Source organism: Pholcus phalangioides, unplaced genomic scaffold (assembly GCF_987345545.1).
Source record: "Pholcus phalangioides strain wild (caught in Gottingen) unplaced genomic scaffold, Ppha-v1.0 ptg000017l_1, whole genome shotgun sequence".
Lineage (NCBI taxonomy): Eukaryota > Metazoa > Arthropoda > Arachnida > Araneae > Pholcidae > Pholcus > Pholcus phalangioides.
In genome coordinates, this window is record NW_028301610.1 from 66,533,738 (window position 1) to 66,548,564 (window position 14,827).

The 14,827-nt window shown below is 37.8% G+C and overlaps 1 protein-coding gene across 1 annotated transcript in view; it reads left to right on the forward strand.

Annotated features, from left to right (window-relative positions):
• The window catches only part of LOC149074660 (tyrosine-protein phosphatase 10D-like), a 403,111-nt gene that overhangs the window by 49,520 nt on the left and 338,764 nt on the right, over window positions 1-14,827 (forward strand). The window lies entirely within an intron of this gene.

The following is a 14,827-nucleotide window of genomic DNA, read 5'->3' on the forward strand; positions in this document are numbered from 1 at the left end:
TTAAGAACATTTTAAGTATGAAAAATCGTATTGGATGCACAATCAAATACATGAAGTTGTGTCATTATGGCCACATCCTGACCAGAGGCGTACGTAGGGGAAGGGGGTGCAAAAGGAACCCGTGCTCCTCCTTCCCCAAGCCGGCCAAAAATTAGAAGAAAAATATTTCGGTGAAAAAATTGAAATATTGAAAGAAAATTCCCTTTATATGCAAAATAAATTTGTTGATTAAAATGTTTTTTGAAGATTGGTAACTCAAAATTTCTCAGAAAATTTTTGTACTCTCTATTCATCCCCCCCCCCCAGTTCGATCCTGACCATATTTTAGCAAGAGAAATTGAGACATTAAATTTTCAACACATAGTCAACATTCACCAACATAGGTGAATATAGCCTTCAAAGGCTAGGAACCACGGTGAGAATGTCGATTCAAATTCAGGGTGGTCATAAAATGACTTAGTCCATATACGCAAAATTCAACAAATGCTAATGAAATTTGAGATGTGGGCGTTTTAGGGTATACGCTCGAGAATAAGATGAACAACAAAAACCTCTCTCCCCTAGTTACGGTTACAGCAATAAAATGTCGATGAATTCAAATAGCACTCACTTTTATACGTGCGTCTCAATCCTACGGTAGACCCCGATACAACTAACCAATAAAAACACGAATTTTGATAACGTCATTAAAATAACCCACAATGTGTTCTTTAACATCTTTACGATCAAGAACGTAATATTGCGTTCAAACGCCTTTTTGAAATAGTCAAACAAGCTCTCTGTTTATTTTCCTTTCTTATCATCGTCAGCCTTTGTTTTAACCCTACGAAGATGTTCTTTTTACCTTCCTTTTATTTCTATACAATTATTAGTGACTTTTCCACACGTATGATGTATCCTTCTACTATATACGTATAAGAGCAAAGGCGAACCGGTTGAGTGAGGGTGAATACTTCGTAGTAGAATAAATCTACTTCGTATAACTACTCTTATCTCTCTTCTCTGCTCTTACGTATTACACTATTTTCCTTTCATTTGCTTTTTTTTCTCTTCAACTTCTTTACCTTTCTCTAACGAGCGGTTAGGTTAAGATGAGGTTACCATATTTTTCACCCATTTCGTCAAATATAGATCCGAATTACTAGCCAAACCTTGTCAGCGAAGCCGTTAAGATGAGAGCTCTTCCAAATCACTGAGTATAGTAGGGGTGACCAACCTTTTTTCCAAGCTGACCACAATCAAGATTATTTTCGATACGCGTGCCACTACAAATTTTAATATCTGGGCCATACGTCCCGTTTTTAAGGACACTAACATTCTTTCCGTTCTTGCAAAATATTGTTCGGCTGTCTTATTTTCGTAAAAATATTCAGCTTGTCACTTGAGTTCTAAATTGTTTTTATTTTTGAGTTATTAATTCGATTATCGTAGTGTAGATTGTGTGTATATATGTATATCGGTATAAGTTCATCTTACTTACACCACGTTGGACATTAACACCGGAACCTCATAACTCGGGGAGCTTGGGCCTCTCTCCCCAATAAACTTTGCAAGGCCGGGATTACACTATAAAGGTTGAAGACCTTTTACAAAACTTGAAAAAAAGCAACCAATAAACCTATTGGTTACATAGTGAACACCGTATAAAAACATAGATTTTGTTTTATTTTATGACACTATTTTCACTCTCGAAATTAATAGTCATTTTTGAGCATTTTTTAAACTAGAAGTATACCTCAACGATGAACGGTTGATGAGATAAACGCCGAATTAGGACTTACAGGAATATCCTGTACAACGGCGAGTTCTTCAGAAACACTAAGCAGTGCTATGAAAAGGACAAAAACGGACTAAAAGCTAAAATGCTGCTTCAAAATTGGTTAAATGAGAATTTACAGGAAGATGAGATACACTGAAGATCTTTTGGTTTTCCACTACATACCAGGCAGCGTTTGAAATCATTTTTTCCGCTGGTCCGAGACCACTGATTCGGACTTCCGGAAAAGAAATTGCGTTGGTCCGCGGGACCAGTAGCGGAAAACTTTTTCGACCCTTTGGTGGTGCATTGATATCTGAAGAATCACCGATCGTCCGTCGTTTTGTTTTGCGGCAGCTGTTTAAGTTTCGAGTAATGTTTAGTGCTGTAAAAAAAAATATATTTGAGGGGCGTGGTATAGCCCAGGTCGATAAGACACTCGCCTAAAGTACCAAAGGATGTTTAGAAGTGTCGCGAGTTCGATACCCGGTTCGTCCTTGTCAGAAAACTTTCCTGACACGGGTACAACAGAAACGGCGACATGACCACAGAAAAAAATTGCTACCGCAGGCAGTCCCCTATCGAGGAGTTAACGCACCAACCTCTCAATGAGTATAAAAAACAAGCCTGCCTTTCGGAATCGGCAATAAATTGTAGGTCCCAGTCTAATTAGCCCTCGTGTGCAGAAAATGACCGTGGTGCGACAAAAATGATCGGAAAAATATTTGAAAAACCGCGTACCGTATTCACCGAAGAGTTTAATTACAATCGCGCAGGTTAAAGGATTAGAGATCGACACGGATTGGTTAAAATCCTCTTGTGAATACAACCAATCCGTTTCCCAATCCTTTCACCGGCGATTGTAGTTTTAACTGTCGGTGAATACGGCCGTAAGTGGTGCTTCAACTCTATCATCCATTTGATGATAAATATTTTTACGGCTTTTTCATGCCATCTTAATCTTTTATGTTCTCGTGAAAATTAAATACCTTTTTATTTTTTAATTCAGGCTGAATCATTTAGAATGAATCTTGCTCCAAAAATGGAGTTCTCAATTCACACATTTCAGAGATAGTCTTTCTACAATTAACCATCATTTTTCCGATATTTGCGGGGGGAAGGCCCCTGAGCCGTGATCCTCGTGTTTTCATGAAGTTGAACACAACCTCTCCTCTTATACATACACGAATTCGGAGCCAATCTATAAACCCGCCGCTCTACCAAGACCTTCTACAGCAGAAAGCTTCCACGCGAAGCTCGTGACGTCACTGAAGTCGTCCATTTAACCTAGTCATTGCATATAGTGCAAAAAAAGTATATTTCGCATACGTCGTCCTGCTTCATCCAATGGCAGGTGAAATGGACGACTTCAGTGACGTCAAAGCTCTCCACGAAGGCTTTCTGCTATAGAAGGTGTTTGTGGCAATACTCAGTGCCAAACGCGCAAAAACCGGTTTTCCGTCAAGACCGCCCCACGCTGTGGGATAAAACCGGTTTTTGAATGGTTCAGCCCGGCGGGTCCGGACCCGGCTTCATTTGCATAGTGCATGGTCGAGCTCGCGGAACTTGTGTCCGAAAGAATGCTTCGTCGTAGGTGTCATAGGAGCTCTGATACGAAGAAAACGGGGATGGATTGGAAGTCTAGGGTTGCTAGACGTCCGTATATACGGCCAATAAGGGCGTATGCAGGTGGGGATTCCATTGAATATTTATGAATTATTAAGGGACTCGGCAACCTCGAAACGTTGTTTCGGGAAGTAGGGGCCCATGTTGCCTGAGCCCTCTAGGTTCCAGTGCCACTGAGGTGCTGTATTTAATGAACTTCGAATTAAAATTTACAAAAAAAAAATTTCAGTGATTATTTTTTGTTGTATATACTATCATTGTTGTCTTAAAGAGCTACCCCCCCCCCCCCATGGTGAAGCTGAACATTCATCACTACTGACGAGCTTTAAGCAAATGTTGGCATGTTTGCATTCAGATCTTTCAGAAAGAGAAGTGGCAGTACATCTGGAAAAACATTCTGAAGTAGACATGAGCAGGGCCGGATTTGTTTCATTAGAGGCTTGAGCTATATTGAAGGTAGCGTGTTGAAATTTGATCTTTGAACAATTTCTCCAAAAAAAATAACAGATTTTTGAGACCCTCTGCAGCCCTAGGGAATAGAGCCTGTCTAGCCTCTAGGGAAATGCGGGACTGGACATCATAGAGATGTGAGGTGAGAGAATATTCTCCTGGATGTAAAAATTGGAGAGTAATCGAGAATATCCATTTTTCTTTTAAATAATTTAAATTTTTTTACTAATTTTTTGTTTATATTGTGGAATATAAATCAGTTTTCATTGCCTGAAACATTTACAACAAAACAATTTTTGGTGTAATCACCCCCAATGACAACTTTTAGTTCGAGAATATTCTCCAGGTCATGATGAGAGATTTTAAAAGTTTGGTTATAAGGATTTTAGAAACCTTTATATTGAAAACCTTAAAAAAATATTTTAAAATTAGATAAATTTTCAGAAACAAGTTCACAACAAAAGAAATTAAATCAAAGTTGATTTATAAAGGGAGCTATAGAATCACCTTCATTCTAAGAAGATACAGAACTGTTGTTTTCTTCAATGTACATACACTTAAATTCTGTATCACTCACATTTCTTTAAAAGTTGTGCAATTCAGCCCTGTTAGTTTAATTTTCTTGCTTTCAAACTTTAATATTGTGGTCTACAAACTTCAATATTCCGATCTTCTTGACGGGAAGAGGGACGGGGACAGTAGTCTTTTGAAAGAATATTCTCTTAAAGGACTACTATTATAAATTATACTAGAGAATATTCTTATCAAAAATAATTATTATTCTCAAGTTATTTATCGAGATTATTTATTATAATACATGTTATTACATATATTCTTAATAATACTCTCTGGAAAGATTTCGGTAACTGAAGAATATTCTCTGGAAGGACTATTATTAATAACTTCAGAATGATTCTTATTTTCTATAAGAATATTCCCCAGTAATTTATGAAAGAAGTATTTCCAGAGAATATTCTCAATGATATATGTAACTATATCATAAATAACAGGAGAATATTCCCATCAAGAACTTATAAGAATATTTTCAAGTTATTTATAATAGTAGTCTTCGATGAGACAGTTCTCGAGAATTTTACATCTCTAGGACATCAGTTAATCGAGCTCGAGTAACTGATTCTTCTGATGTGATTAGCGCTAAAATTCAGCTCATCAAGCGGTTGTTTTATGGTAGCGCTTGCATTCATGTCAAATAAAACATCCGTTTCGCCGAGGCAGAAAAATCTGGAAAAAAAATTTCCATTACCCGAAAGATTTGGAAGCCGAGGCATTCGTCAGCTGAGGTATCACTTTATCAAGAGTGTTTAACCTTTGGGAGAATGCGGGCCACTTCATAGATATGAAAACGTTTCGCGGGCCCGTTAATTAAGTGTTGTGGAACAGCGCCGCGGGCCACTTAGACTAAAACTACTCTAAATGCGCCACGGCCCATTTAAACTGAGCGGCACATTTCCGGATCACTTAATTTTACAAAATTGGGGTTTGAGGTCGCGGGTCTCATCAGATGACTTCGAGGACCACGTGTCATCCCCCGGGCAATGGGGTTGAGCATGTATGCTGAATATTGTTCGAAGGCAGCAACTACTCAAATTCATCTTAACCAACGAGATTGCCTTGCCCACAGACGGGCCCGAATGCTCATTAATTTTTATCCCACCTATAAGGATACGCAGAGAAAATAGCCGGCCGCTTTCCCTTCAGGTCACTGGCAAACAAGGTGAAAACCAGTCACGATGAAGCAGGGTTGGGGAGGCTTCCAGAAGGAAATACCAAAGCACTAATAACACATCAACCAAAAGAATTCACGAGAGAAACGCAACCCCCCATCCACCATCCGTGTTGGATGAATGCAACTTTCCCTTCATTCACCTCAGCCAAAAAGGTTGAACTTGTTGATGATTTGCTGATTTCAAGGGCAATGGTCTTCATCCTCCCCGTCTGTGTTGTTAAGGATAACAAAAAAAAATCTTATTTCATTCTCTTTTCAACGTTCCTACCCTCTCAACCACAATCTTTTTCTCTTTTTCGATACTGAAGACCAGCTCCGTACATCAAAAGCTGGTGCGAGCAGTTCATGGGAAAAGTCAAATCCTGTTACAAAGATTATTTTTTTTTATCATTGTAACTACGGGAGCTATCAACTCAGACTTTCGTTTTATCCAGCAGTTGGGGCCGTTCAAGTATTACGTCATCAAATTTTTAGCCACTTCTGACCCCGTCAGGAAAATTTCGTCAGCTCTGCCTCCTACCGTATATTAGGTTCAGAGGCGTACACGCAGGGGAGCATAAGGGGCTCGCGTATCTCCCTCCCCCCCAAGACGATCACAAATTTATTTTCTGCTTAAAGAAGTAATTTTCCTAGCAATTAAAATATCAAAAGAAAGTACAGTCAATTCGCGATAGGTCGAACTCCGCTAAGTCGAATATCTGTTCAAGTCGTATGTTCAAGTCGTAACTTTTTCCGTATTTTAATGCTGAAATTTTCCCCGACTCGACGTTTTCGGGAAAGAAAGAAATTTAAACCATAGCATTTTTAGCAATATATTTTAGCAGATTCATTTGTCTGCTTGCAAAAAAGGAATGCTTTTCTCACAATAGAAGGACAATAGAGACCGTCAAAAATCACTGCATTTATTGACCACCACACTGTCTGATACTCTGTGGTGAACTTTGCTTTGAATGCACAGGGATCATTTTTCACTTGACAATAAACTGAACACTACGTACGTGTTTTTAGCTTGTTTTTGAGCATTAATCAATGAACTGGTATACATAGATTACCGTTGCTAGTTGATGCGAGCATTCTTCATCATGGTTTCTCTAAATTCCAGATATATTGTTAATACTTAGGCTGGGAATCCATTAAAATTTTTAACTGGTTAATCAAAAAATTTTAATCGATTAATCGACTTTTAATCGAATAGTTTTATGACCAAATTATATCAATAGATGCTATAAAAATATATTTTACTCATTTCACTCACCTAGTCGGTAGATGTAAACAAATGTAGGAATAGGTTAAAAAAAATTGAGGCTGCCCGCTTCAAGCAATTTGATGTGCTGATCATAATTGCCTAAACCTATAATTTCTTCATTTGGATCTTGTCGTTTTTTTAAAAAGAAATCTGTTTTTTTTGGGTAGTATTCATTGTTTTCGAAACTACTTTCGATTATACTGTTGCTTGTTTTTCTAGAAACTCCTCTCGAATGGTACTTGTGAGACGAGCTGATGCTTCCAAGAATACGAAAAACTTCTGTTCATAGTGGAGACAATAAATTTTTGTCGTCTTTTAAAACTCCTTCGATACAGAACTTTCATAGCGACACCTACACTCCCATCAAACTCAATTTGAGACTAAAGCCCCGTTACATGTGCAAATATTGCGGTAGCATTGGGAGTTCTAACACCCGCTTTTCACGATTTTTTTCCTCCTTAAGGAAAGAAATGGAGAGCAGTCATTGGTGAAAATTCTTGAAGCGGGGTTAAACTTACTTTTTCTATTTCCCATGTGAACGGGCTATAAATCATCAGTTTTCATTGAGTCTAATTTGATGAAAATATTGATTCAAATATGGTCGCTTATCCAAAATGTTCTGTACAAAACATGTTTCTTGAAATCTAATCGGTTTTTTCAAAAAAAAGCAAACATTTATTAGAAATTTTAATCGAATTGATCGAGTCGATTAACCGACCCAATTAATCTAACCTGCCCTAGTTAATACGAAGGTTTTTAACAGCTGGCTGATGCGAAGATACATTTAGGAAAGAAAGAAAATTCAACTGCCCTGCGGGGAATCGAACCGCGTCCTTTCACTTTCCGGGTGAACGCACTAGACTACATCCCCGCCAGGGCAGTTGAATTTTCTCTTTCCTAAATATATCTTCGCATCAGTCAGCTGTTAAAAACCTTCGTATGGATAGCGGAGATTGACATCATCCTCGGATAAATGTTAATCACTGTCATGTCAAGATGGTTGTTTACAAGCAACCACTGGGATTGGAATTGCCCCAACCCATTTGAGGCAATTCCTTCCTATTTAGCTATGGGGCCGTTTAAGTATTACGTAAGCAGATTTTCAGCCATTTTTGACCCCTCCTCCCCCTTGTCAGCAAAAGTCAGCAAAACACTGACCCTCCCTCCCTCCCCCCCCCCCCCCGTCAGCAAAATTTCGTCAGCAGCTTAGAATATTCCATATCTTCAAAAAGGGGTGGTTGATGACTTAAGCAACCTTCAAACCCCCCCCCCCCTGTCATCAAAAGTCAGCAAATCCGAAACCCCTCCCCCCCTCGTTGCTGACGTAATACTTGAATGACCCCTATCGATGCGATTTTATGGAAATATTGCAGATGTATTTGGTCTCGACTATAGCGGAAGGTGGGCCCTCACCACACGTGGTCAAGTTTTTCAATTGAATAGTAAATGCACACAAAAATACACCAAGTGAAGATGCCATTAAGAATATTTAATAGTTTCATAAAGGGAGATTGATGATATAATCATTCAAACCCGTCGTCATCAGAAGTCAGCGAATCCAAAACCTCCCCCCATGCTGACGTAATACTTGAACGGCTCCTTGACACTACAACGGCTGGATTATACGTATACCTATAAGGGAGGGGGCACCACATGCTTCTTTTTAGTACAATACGTTAATCACACATTTTTTGCAATAGAAAATAACTCTCTGTCCCACATTGTTAATTTATTAATTTTAAAGAAATTTCCTTTTTTAACCATACAGAGTATCCATAAAATGACGCTCGAACTTTAAATATGAAAATGTGAAGGACAAAGGTTGAGACAAGATTTACCATGAAAAAAAGTTAAAAATTTCACTTCCATCACATTGTACATTGCTCTATTTTGTTGTGTAGGCCTACCTTCTTATATGTATGTTACAGCCTATTCTATTCAGACCATTTAGTTCGTGCACGCTAAGCAAATTAAATTTTTCAATATGAATTTTGTGCAGTCTTTCACAAACTTTTGACATCCACTACATACCTCCATTGTCTTGTTTTTGCATCTTGAAAACTGGCACTCCCGTCATTTCCTGGATGTCATTGTAGCTGATGCTTCACAAATGATGGAAATTCTCGATATATGCTGACAGTTTCGTAGTTCCTGTACAAATGCAAGGCCACAACAGGCAAAATGCCCGACGAGGTTGCTGAGAAAAAGATGCCTATAACTAATGACATGTATTTCTAAAATACAGCAACCCGATTAAAAATGCAATTATAAAAACTAAAAACAAACTATATATACATGGTAAAATATAATACATAGCCCATAAAAAAAGATTATGGTTGTGTTATTCTACGTAGAGTAGCTTCTCGATGTACCCCAATATGGTTATGGTATTTCTTTTTAAGCGTGTCTATTATTCACAGCCCTATTAGAGAAAAACTTTCTGCGACACCACAACCTGTAGTTGTCCCTCACCAATTGATACGATTTCACTAAACACCAACTCTGGCCATATCGCAATTTACCGCCATTAATGAGATGGGTTGGAAACTGGGTTGGGAAGGCACTGTCTATTGGTGGTCGCCTCAAGCTCGTTGGGGAAAATATATCTATATCCTCCCTCGGGTTTTTTTACCCGGGACCGTGTCAGTAACCTTAACGGTGGTAGACGAGCATCTTACCATCACGCCACTCGGGCAACCAATTGATACTGGTGCCCCTTGTCGAAGCAGTCGATTGACGGCTATTGAATGCCAGAATGAATTCGTAGCGACTAATTTTCCTTTCCAGGGATCTCTTTGAATATCATGTTTCCTAGGAAGCATTCGAAGCAGATATATTAGAACGAAGAGTTATGAAAAGTCTAACAAAACAAAAACGGCTTGCCAGGTGAACGATCAGATAAAAAGTTTCCTCAACTTTGATAACAGAGATTATATACTGTTGCACTAAATATGAAATGATGTTGATTTTGCTTTGATTCTGAATACATGAATTTCTGCTGTCCCCATGAATAATATAGTAATATTTAGGAATTTATAATTAATAAATTTACAATACTCCGGAATAGACTGCTTTACAAAAATAGAAAATAGCCCAACTAGTAGCAGTATATGGAAGTAGAAGAATATTTAAATACACTAAGTTTCTTGGTCAACATTCAACTGAGTTATGTAAATTTAAATTTTGGTAATGTTCCATTTTGAAAATTAATGGAAATGTTACCTTTTGATTGAAATTGGAGCTGATTTCAGTCTGAAAAAACTAGAAATTTCTAGACCACCTATTGATTCCAGAAGATTTCAGCTAGCCAAGGAAGGTACCCCTACTGTCCTCTCGTTAGTAGCATAAGAAACACGATCATTCTACGGTGAAACCTCCCATAACGAACACTCCCGTTAGCTGACACCTCCGCTAACGGACACTTTTTTGAATTAGTCGACGGTACACGAAATATTTTATCTATTAACGGACAATCCTCGTCCAAATTTTTCGGTCCCATGGGTGTCCGTTATCGAGAGGCTCTTTGCGTCGCTGTAAAATGTGACTTTGAAAACGCTTATGAAAAATGTGCCGCTATTAGAAAAAAATCTTTTCATATAAGTAATACCTAAGTGAATGAACAAGTTGGGTATGTTCCCTTCTGTTAGAAACGATTAACTTTACAATGTAACTTCTACCAAAATTATTCTTATTGGAATAAAAACCTGTTGCATAATCCGACGGAGCTCATCCCAAAGATTCAGAAACCGTTGAAAAGGGAATTTCAAAAAAAGTTCCCTTTGGAAATTAGCTTTTCAAATACTGTTTAAAGTATTGTTAGCATATTTTTAATTGAAACAATAAATCAACACAATTTTGTTGATTGAAGTTTATTTTTTATTCAGCTAAAACGGTTAATTAAGGGTAGAACTGTAGGTGAAATTTACCTTTATTATTTACTGTCATCTATAAACAAATAAAATCTTGCTTACGAAAGTTGGATAGTTGTTACCTTAAATTTTGTTTTCAATTCCTCAATTTGGTGCGATTTTATGATTCTCTGAACGGGTAAAATTTCAGCAGCTCTCAAAGAATAATGCCAAGGAATCGACTCTGTACGAACTTATTGGCTATATAGCCGTATTTTTTTGTAGTGAAATAACGCTAAAAGATGTACTTTATAAATATTTCTTTTCTCAATATTTTTTTTTATAACGCGCATTATTTCTTATCACATGTATATTCAAATATACACAGGACCATAGAGGGTTAACCCTTAAATGCTCGATTTTTTCCCCCTACTTAACGACACAAAGCCGAAAAATCATTAAAAAAAAATCTATAATTGTACTGCTTAGACGGCCTTATTGAAAACGTGCAAAACCTAAAAAATCGCACATAAACTAAATATATTGAAATTAATATTACTTTCCAAACACATAATTGCCTTATTTGTGATTCAAACTATAGTGAAAAAAAATTCAAACAAAACAATTGAACAAATTAGTGAAATCACAACCACATATGCTCTACAATAGAGTTGTTATTTGAGACATCTACAATAGAAAGAATGGCCCACTTTATGTGCAAAGGCTTCTGACTTTTTATCTTCAAACTGGCTACAGTAATGAACGTTTAAGTAACCCTTTACACATATGCAAATTTACGCATTCAAAGGTTAGTGAAGACTACTATCTCCGAAGCTGCTTAGTTATTTGAAATCTCTATTGATATACAGTTAGTTACCTGATCGAAAAAGGCATGGTACTACCATCGGGAAGCCAGCGGTCGAGCCTCACACGTACACACCCTTTTCCTAAGAGAAATGGAGGTTAATGGATATTAACAATTTGTTAATGGATGTCCCAGAAGAGAACGTTTTCCTTTTTTTTTTCATAGAAAAATGTACTTTAAATTCCCAAAATTGTGGGTCCGTAAAAATTTTTAATCAAGATTAAGAAACTTCAATAAGCTATTTGTTCAACCATTTTCTCAAACAAGTATAAAACGAGAAGATAGTCAATTTTCTTCCTACAATTGTGTTTGAATCTAGGTCAAAATCAAGTGATGACGCTTTCTAATTGCCCGAGCGTGGTCAACACAACACCTACGGCTATCGGACGCTACCCTTCGTTGCGTGATCTGATACAGTTCAGAAGATATTTGAGTTTGAGGCACGTGACAGTTGCACAGCAGTTTTGCGCGATTTTTAAAAAATGATTTCAGGAATTCTAACCTGCAAAATTCGGCTTGGAGTTTAATCGTGAAAATTGGCTTGCAAACTGAAGATATGATAGTCTTTTGATGATGTAGCTCAGACAAATATGAGAGAAATTCTCAGATAAACTCACAGATCTCACTGATGAACAACGTTTGGTAACACAGTGCCATGAGAAATTTAATCGAAAAAAGCAGTTCCAGTAAAACTCGATTTTTCATATTCGCCAGAAATATGCGGAATTCTCTGGATTTGCTGCTAATGCTTTTATAAGGCGAAAAAAAAGCTGCTTGTCAGCCGAATCTCAGCTGTTTAAAGAGTTATCAGCCTGTTATCATACCAGGGTCTTCAGGAAAGAAAGCATCCATACTCGCTAGAATCAATCAGAAGCAAGTGAAGACAGAAAAAATATTAGTTTAATTCATTTATATTCCCTAAAAAAACGAGATTTGATCATGAGTTTGAATAATTCATTCATTATAAAAGTTCCTTTTGCTGTTGGGTTCAGTTTTTGAATCCATCTGAAGAAAACCAACCCCCTATTCCTATCTTTCCTATGATAAATTCAACTCACTTTACGCGATTTCATCTTACGCGACTATTTTGTAGAACCAATTGATCACGTAAAGCAAGGGACACCTGTACATCATTCACGGAGGTCTCCGGGAAAATAAACAATCGGAGACAGATTTTTAAGGTTTTGCCTCCTGTGGGCTACACAAATTTTGCCGCCCTTCCATTCTAGTCTAATTTTATTAACCCACTCATTTCTCAAATTTACTAGCCCACTTCAGCTAATAAATATGGGTGTGTCACTCGTTTGGTCACTCACATGCTTTGCAAACTCACTAGGTCAGTCGTTTGGTCACTTACTGACAGGGACGCAACTAGGAGAGGGCTGATGGATCTGTCCCGGGTGCTGGACCAAAAAGGATGCCGAGTTCAGTATTTTTCCGTCCAATAACGGAGGGTGGGTGGCAAAATGGCTACTGGGCCCCGGACAACAAAATAAATTTTCATCCCCAGTTGCGGCCCTGCTCACGGACGCAGTCCCTCGATCTCTAGGCAGAGGTGAATTTGTGCTTTCGTGGCCTGTGAGCAGGTTCGGCTTGAGAAAAATCTACCTGTGCGGGACCTATTTTTGGGGATCACTGACCACGTTTTTTTTTTTTATCACAAAGCTTTTTTTCGCTCATTCAACTAAGATTTAGCGCCGCTCATTGAGCGGCCCCTGACTGTGGGCTACACTAACTTTACCACCCTTCTCTCACACATTCCATCACTCGCTTCAAAAATTTTCCGCCCCTTTAAAGCTTTCCGTTCTAGGCTATCCCGCTTGTCCCCCTGTAAATACGCCACTGTATACAACACCAACAAACACAATGATAGTGAAGGATGAAGCTTGACAGCATGCTGACCTTACTACAGTCGACACTCGTTATAACGATCGTCCGTTATAGCCACAATTCCATTATAAAGATCGGTACAACCGATCCAAATATTTTCCCGTTTCCACAATGTAATTTTTTATTCAATATAACGACTGGTAAATATTCAGTACATTACAACGACCGAATTCAATTCGCCGCCCTATTATTTTTGGATAAAAAATAGAACGTTTCAAAAAGAACTAGTCTCTTTTTGGAGACATGTTCCGTCGCTTCTTTCTAGCGTGGAAGTTTAGCTGTTGAAATATGTATTTAACCCCCTTATGTTCCCCATAAAAACGTGATTCAAAAAACCTGCAGTCATTTTTTCAAAAAATTTGGTTGACTTCTCCAACGTAGCTGCTAGATTGAATTTGAACTGATGAAAAAAACGATTCCACTTACCTCAGTGTACCTTAACCTTTTCTCTATGAACAGACGGTACTCTAAGTCTAAACCACCAACTATTTTACCCCCATAACATCCCTTACATACGTTGTTGAGTGTTGGTATTTTTAAATATAGAGGCTGCAAAACTACGATTACCAGATAACAGCACAAGTATGGGACTGTTAGTTTTTTCAAATATTTTAATGAAATAGAGATGTTTGTCCCCTGTAAAAGTATTAATTAGTGTTAAAAGTGTTGCATTAATGCAGTTAATAAAGTGTATTTTTGCACTACTGCTTGATAATTGACACAGCCATAACCTTGATGGTCCTTGCACCAATCAAAAACAAACTCCAATCCAATGTACATTTGCATTCTCGAATGGTTAATAGCATATATCGCAGCAAATCAGTTGGAAAAATACGATATATATTTTTTTTTTTTTTTTTGAAGTACTGTTGTACACTCTCTACCACCAATGCTATTGCGATTCATTCAACCACGCATTGTATGACAAAAAATGCTTGTTTAGGAGTCTTCTATCACCTGTTAAAGTTTATCCCATGAATTTGAAAACTCACCCTGTGTAATTATTTTTTCATTTCTACTATTGTGTGACTGAACCTGTCGTACACCCCTAAGGGCGGCCTCGAGGTCGTTTGGTCAGAGTGTGTGTACGAACTCATGCATTCTTGTTGCGAAGTATTCCTAATACGCATGCTGCACACCTATGACGTAAAGTATGTACACATAATGATTTATTTTTCTAAAAACAGATAAATTTCCAGTTTATTACCGATATAATTTTTTTGTGGTTTCCTAGACTGGGGATATATCGTGATGGTATTATTGGTATAGCGTGAACACAACGTTTGCGTGAAACATAGCGTGTCTGTCTGCATGTGGTGATCTAATTTTTAATCCCACGTCTGAAGCATCAACGGAAAAAAGGTCATACGTGTCGAGCGATTCATCGTTATAAATGCAT